The 6,694-nt window shown below is 32.4% G+C and overlaps 1 pseudogene; it reads right to left on the bottom strand.

Moving 5' to 3' along the window:
* Positions 1–511: 511 nt before the first annotated feature.
* Positions 512–617, bottom strand: LOC125175881 (uncharacterized; annotated as a pseudogene).
* Positions 618–6,694: the final 6,077 nt, after the last annotated feature.

Below are 6,694 nucleotides of genomic sequence, written 5' to 3' on the forward strand. Positions count from 1 at the left end.
CAGAGAATCATAGCTTACTGGAAACAGAAGTCATTGCTGTCATTACTGGAGCATGGTGGGAACATTTAAAGGGTGACTGACTAATTGTCCAAGATTTAATGTGCACTAGTTCAAATATAAAAACTCCTGGGGCTCAGTCTTTTTTTTTAAGTAATTAATTTTTATTTGAGGAATTTTATATGTGATTCCTTCCACTGTCCATCACTGTAGTTCCTCCAAAGTCAGGATCATAATCTTCAAAATAGTCATTTTAAAAATAACTTTTTTGTTCAATACACAGTTCACTGTCAGTCCAGAGTTCTTTCGTTGGGCTTCTTTGATCTCCACTTGAATATGGACATATTTCAAAAACTCCCATCTTTGGGATCCAGTTTCTTTAGGGCCCCAGAGGTCAAATTGTAGGAAGTTCACTGATTGCTATTTTGGCAAGTGATCTAAAATTATTATTCTTTAATTGTTTCTAATATCAAAAAGTCTCGTTACTTCCACTCCACTCCATGAGCCTAGCAAAAAATGTTACAGGTCTCATTGTCACCACTACAATAAACTTTCTGTGATGGATGCATAACCTGTGTCTCAATCTAGCCACTTCTGGGCTCAGTCTTATTGAGGAGGCACAGTTTTGTGAATTTTACCTTCAGAAGTTCTACCAGGTTATCAGGGTGAAGATTAGAGGAAAATCTTGTTCTTCCTGTAAGAGCCGGGGGATGGAGAACAGCTCATTTTAAAATATGCTTAGAGCTGGGTACCTGGGTGGTTCAGTCAGTTAAGAGCCCGAGTTCCACTCAAGTTATGATCTCAGGGCTCTTGAGTTTGAGCCCCACATAGGGCTCTGTGCTGACAGCAGGAGCCCGGAACCTGCTTGGGGTTCTGTGTCTCCCTCTCTCTCTGCCCCTTCCCCACTTGCACTCTGTCTCTCTCTCTCTCAAAAATAAATAAACATTAAAAAAAATTCTTTTGATAAAATATGCTCAGATCATTCTGTTCTCCACAAACACCTAAAGTCAAGGGGATCTGTTTCTTGAGAAACAGACTTTAGTTTCACAAAAGCCCAAATGACAAGGATGTGGAGCAGTAGAAATGACCATTCACTGAAAAAGAAATGACGTATTAAGCTACAAAAAGACATGGAGGAAACTTAAATGTATATGGCTAAGTGAAAACAAGTCAGTTTGAAAAGTCTACATACTGTATGTCTACTTACATGATATTCTGGAAAAGGAAGAAGTATAGCAATGTAAAAATATCAGTGTTTACCAGAGGTTTAGGGAGAGGGAGGAAAGGATAAATAGGTGGAGCATAGGACATTTTTAGGGTAGTGAAACTATTCTCTGAGATACTATGGTAATGGATAGATGATGTCACACATTTGTCAAAACCCATAGAACCGTACAGCACAGAGTGAACCCTAATGTAAGCTATGGTCTTTAGTTAATAATAACATATCAAAATTCATTCATCAATAATAACTTTATTACACCAGGAAAATATGTTAATAATAAGGGATGCTGTGCACAGAGGGAGAGTACATATATATAAGCTCTATACTTTCTGCTTAGTTTTTCTGTAAATCTAAAACTGCTCTAAAAAGTAGTCTATTAACTAATCAAAAACAAAACAAAACAAGACAAAAGGACATTTGAAGGGAAGAACTGAATTACCCTCAGCCTTTCAATGATGAGGATGAAAGACTCAAAGAGCTCTCAATTAAAATTCTACCCTAGAATGAACCAAATGTTCATCAGGAATGCATCAAATGTATATTGAAAATTAATAAATTATAACACAGCCATGATCTCCTGCAATCTGTGGTTGGATGAGTCGCTTATACTTTCATCCATTTGCCTAACAGAGAAAAGGAAATAATCTCTGGGGTGCAAGATTACATTATCTGAGGACTTTACAGTTCTCATATATACAATGGTCAGATACTATAAAAATTACTTTACATACAAAAATGTAAGAGTATATGACTAATAACTAAGAGAAAAGACAGACAACTACTGAAGATATTGATTATTATTTAGATAGGTGCTATTTTGTAACCACTTTTTAACTGTTCTTTCCACCTTTGTTTTTATTCTGGTGTTTATGGCCCCACCTTAATTCCTTTGTCACTGTTGTCAGGGAGATATTTTATTAAAAGCTTAATCTTCAACATTTGGGGAGCTGTTAAGTTGCATTTTTGTCTGTCAAAGCCCTCTGTAATCACTACTGAATGCCTATGTAGACAATAAAGTTTAGTTTTTCTATATCCTCCAAAAGATTGCTAAGGTCCAGGGGAGCATCCTTACTGTCTTGGCTCTCAGAATCTATCTATTTATTTATTTATTTATTTATTTATTTATTTATTTATTTTTATTTTTTATTTTTTTTTCAATATATGAAGTTTATTGTCATATTGGTTTCCATACAACACCCAGTGCTCATCCCAAAAGGTGCCCTCCTCAATACCCATCACCCACCCTCCTCTCCCTCCCACCCCCCCATCAACCCTCAGTTTGTTCTCAGTTTTTAAGAGTCTCTTATGCTTTGGCTCTCTTCCACTCTAACCTCTTTGCAAAATCTATTTAACATTTGCTTTTTCTGTCTCACAAAAATTGGATGTTGCATATGTGTTCACCATTAGCCAGATTTCTATAAATGGACAAGGGACAATGAACCAAATCATTATTTTAAGTCTGAATGTAGATATCACATCTGGACTGGAAACTACAATTGTCCACAGGTCAGGAAGTTATAATTGTCCTTGAGCACTTTAAGATTTGATGTTCTTTGGATATTGCTCGTTAGACTTCTTAGCTGTCCTCAAATTTAATGTTTTATATTCTTTTATGTCTTACTTTGGCTTCTCTCTTTCCAAGAATTGTGTTGTTAAAATTTCACTTGCTTTGCATCTTGTCAAGAATATCCGAGAGTATGGAAGGAAATAATTTATTTTTTTGCTTATTAAAATGAAAGAGATTAGAATGTTTAGGACTGCTTAATAACTAATTGCTTCCAAAAAGGTTAGAACTAGACACAGATACTTAGTATACCTAATTATAAAACTTAGCAGTTCCTTATATTTTGCAAATAAAGTACGGATAATTGGTGCTATCATATATCAAAATTTTTTAAGATGTGGGAAAATGAAATGGAATAAAATATGGAATATTTTTTGCTTTCAGGGTAAGGGTGCGGTGAGCATATGTATAAAAGAAAACTAAAGATTGATCATTTACATTGCATAAAATTCAAATATTATTGTGTCAACAGTAACAAAAATAAGTAACAAACTGAGAAATATATGCAGCAATCTCATACATTGAAAGCTATGAATATACGTGTGTATATATGTATGTAAATATATAATATAAAATTTTAAAATCACAATCCTATACAAACCATGCAAATAAAACATGCTTAAAAGAATAACTATTAAACAAGACAAAAGGAAAATGTTTCAAATGTTCTATTAAAAGTAATTATATTAAATACTTGAAGTAAAAGATATATATTCCTTCCAGCTTGAAATTATTTCCTTTATATATTAGTTTAACAGTAAAATTTTATAAAAGAACTCTCAAAAGTAGCATTCCAGAGAAACAAAATTTTAAAGATAATCTTGTTTTTACTGATTCATATTTAAGAAATTGTAAAATCCATGAGTTTATGGAAGTGTAAATATAGGTTTATAAAACAGCAATAAAATCATCTTAAATCAAACCATAATATATGTTTCTTGTCAGAAACACTGTCTTACCAAACAATTATTTCCAATTAAGAATTCACCAAGTAACAGGATTGTTTCACCTAAAACTTTTCCACATTAAAATAGATACTCAATTAGTATAGTTTAGTTTTGCCTGAACATATAGTTTTTACCTTGAACATCATATAAATTGAGTCATATAATTCATAGGCTCTTTTATGTCTGACATTTTCTATCAATATATACCAACTTATTAATTCATTCTGCTGTATATGATGTTTGGTCTTTTTCTGACTTAGGTCTATGACAAATCATGTTCTTGTGGACATTTTGTTAAATGTTTTTAATGAATATGCATCTGCATTTCTTTGGGGTCTATATGAAGCAGTGGAAATGATGGATATCTACCTGTATCTATCTAACTTATTATCATTTATCTATCATCTATTTTTTGCATGTAATTTTTAAATAATTTTTTACTCTTAGATATATAATTCATTCTGAACTAATATTTGTCTATATTATTAAGTAAGTGTCAAGGCTGAATTTTTTTTATATGGATATCTAAGTTATTCAGTATTATTGGTTGTCTCCTGGCTCTTTCCCCAATAAATCACAATGAGACATTTGTTATAAATGAATTGACCAAAAAGATAAAGGTTTCTTTCTGACTTATGTGTTCTATTAGCTTGATGTTTGTCTATCAAGAACCAGTGCCTTACTGTCTTATTTAGTGTAGATTTAAAACTATTTTTTATATTATAAAATATTTTATATAAAGAGAAATATTTTGGGGCTTATTCCTTTTTTTTCAAACTTGCTTGACTATTCTACGTTCTCTGCATTTCCATATATGTTGTTAAATCAACTTGTCAATTTTCACAAAAAATATCTTTGGGGTTGGATTGAATCTACAGATCCATAAAAGAAGTTTAATTCTGACAATATTGAGTTATCTGTGAACATAGTGTATCCCCACGTCTATTAAGGAAACTACTATTCAGACTCTATTCTGAATTTTGTTGATTTTGAAGTTTCTATAAGCCTAATCATATAATCTAAAAATGAGGGTTTTTTTTTCAATCTTAAGACTTGCTATGACATTTTTTGCCTTTTTATACTGCCAAAGATATCCAATACACTACTGAATTAAAACACTGATAAAAAATATTCTTGTTCGCAAGCTTAGAGGGAAAGATACCAACATTTCAATATTAAGACAGCTATTGGTTCTTTGAAGACTATTATTTTCCTTTTGATTAAAGATTTTCCTTCCTATTCCTAGCTTTCTGACAGTTATTCTTTTTACATGAACGTCTTAATTTTTTTCAAATAATTTCATATATACTGAGATTATTACATTGCTTGTTATTCTATTTCATTAAGGTGATGATTTACATTGCTGAGTTTTCAAATTTTTGAATCAACCCTGCATTTCTTGATTGTATTTTTTTAAGTTTAATTTATTTTTGTGAGAGAGAGAGAGAGATGCAGAGAGAGAGAGAGAGAGAGAGAGAGAGAAAATCCCAAGCAGGCTCCGTGCTGTCAGTGCAGAACCTGATGTAGGGCTCCATCTCACAAACTGTGAGATCATAACCTGAGCTGAAATCAAGAGTTGGACCCTTAATCGACTAAACCCCCCAGGCACTCCAACCCAGTCTTGATGTATAGTCTTCTTTAGAAATCTCTGTGTTAAATTTGTTGATATTTTGTTTAGAATTTTTGTGTCTGAATTCATTAAACATACCAGTGTAGAATTTTTTTTTCTTGAAATGTACTGGCAAGGTTTTGTTGTCAGACTCATGCTTACCCAAATACTATGAGTTGGGAAGTGGTCTCTCTTTTCATATTATTTGGAAAAATTGCCACAATTAGTTGTATTTCTTCTTTAAATGTTTGGAAGAATACACCTATAAATCAATCGGGCCCAGGATGTTTTTGCTGGGAAGGTTTTTAATTATGAATTCAAGTTTTTACTATATATATAATTACTCAGACTGTCTATATTTTCTTGTATTAAGTTTATAAATTGTAGTTTTGAAGCCTATTTCAAAACTTTTTTGACATTTTAGTTATTTTAAAATTTTAGATATATTTCTTTTTAATATACTCTAATTTCCTACATAATGTTGGAAAAATATGGAATAACAACACCCTTTTCACAGTTGATGTTGATAATTTGTGTTTTCAGTTATCTCTTTTTAGGGGTCAATCTCACTACCAATTTTATTGGTCTTTCTCAAAAATCAATTTTGTCTTTAGGATTTTCTTTATTTTATGGTTGGTCTTATATTTATTAATTTCTGTCTTTATTTTTATTGTTTTCCTCCTCTTTAATTTTTTCATTTTTTAAAATGTTTATTTTTGAGAGAGAAAACGAGAGAGAGAGAGAGAGAGAGAGAGAGAGAGAGAGAGAGGCAGACACAGAATCTAAAGCAGTCTCTAGGCTCTGTACTGTCACCATGGGGCTCAACACAGGCAGGAACTCACAAACCATGAGATCATGACCTGAGCCAAAGTCAGGCACTTAACTGACTGAGCCACCCAGGCACCCCATCCTTCTCTTTCATTTTAATTTACCCTTGCATTTTTTTCTATAATTTCTGAGTTGAAAGCTAAGATAATTGGTCTTCAAAGTTCTTTTCTAATATACAAATTTGGATCTAATACATATTTAATATTCTCTTCAGATTCTTTAGCCACATTCTACAATTTTCAGGAATTACATTTTCATTATCTTTAGATTATATTATTATTTGTTGCATTATAATTTCCATCTTTTAAATTTTATTTTTTTAGAGAGAGAGAGAGCATGAGTCGGGGAGAGGAGCAGAGGGAGAGAAAGAACCTTAAGCAGGCTCCACATTCAGCATGGAGCTAGATGCCTGGTTCCATCCCACGATTTTGGTCGGGATCATGACCCGAGTTGAAATCAAGAGTCAGATACTCAACTGACTGAGCCACCCAAGCACCCTGTAATTTCATTTTTTGAGTTATTTA

The sequence above is a fragment of the Prionailurus viverrinus genome, chromosome C2 (genome assembly GCF_022837055.1).
Source record: "Prionailurus viverrinus isolate Anna chromosome C2, UM_Priviv_1.0, whole genome shotgun sequence".
Lineage (NCBI taxonomy): Eukaryota > Metazoa > Chordata > Mammalia > Carnivora > Felidae > Prionailurus > Prionailurus viverrinus.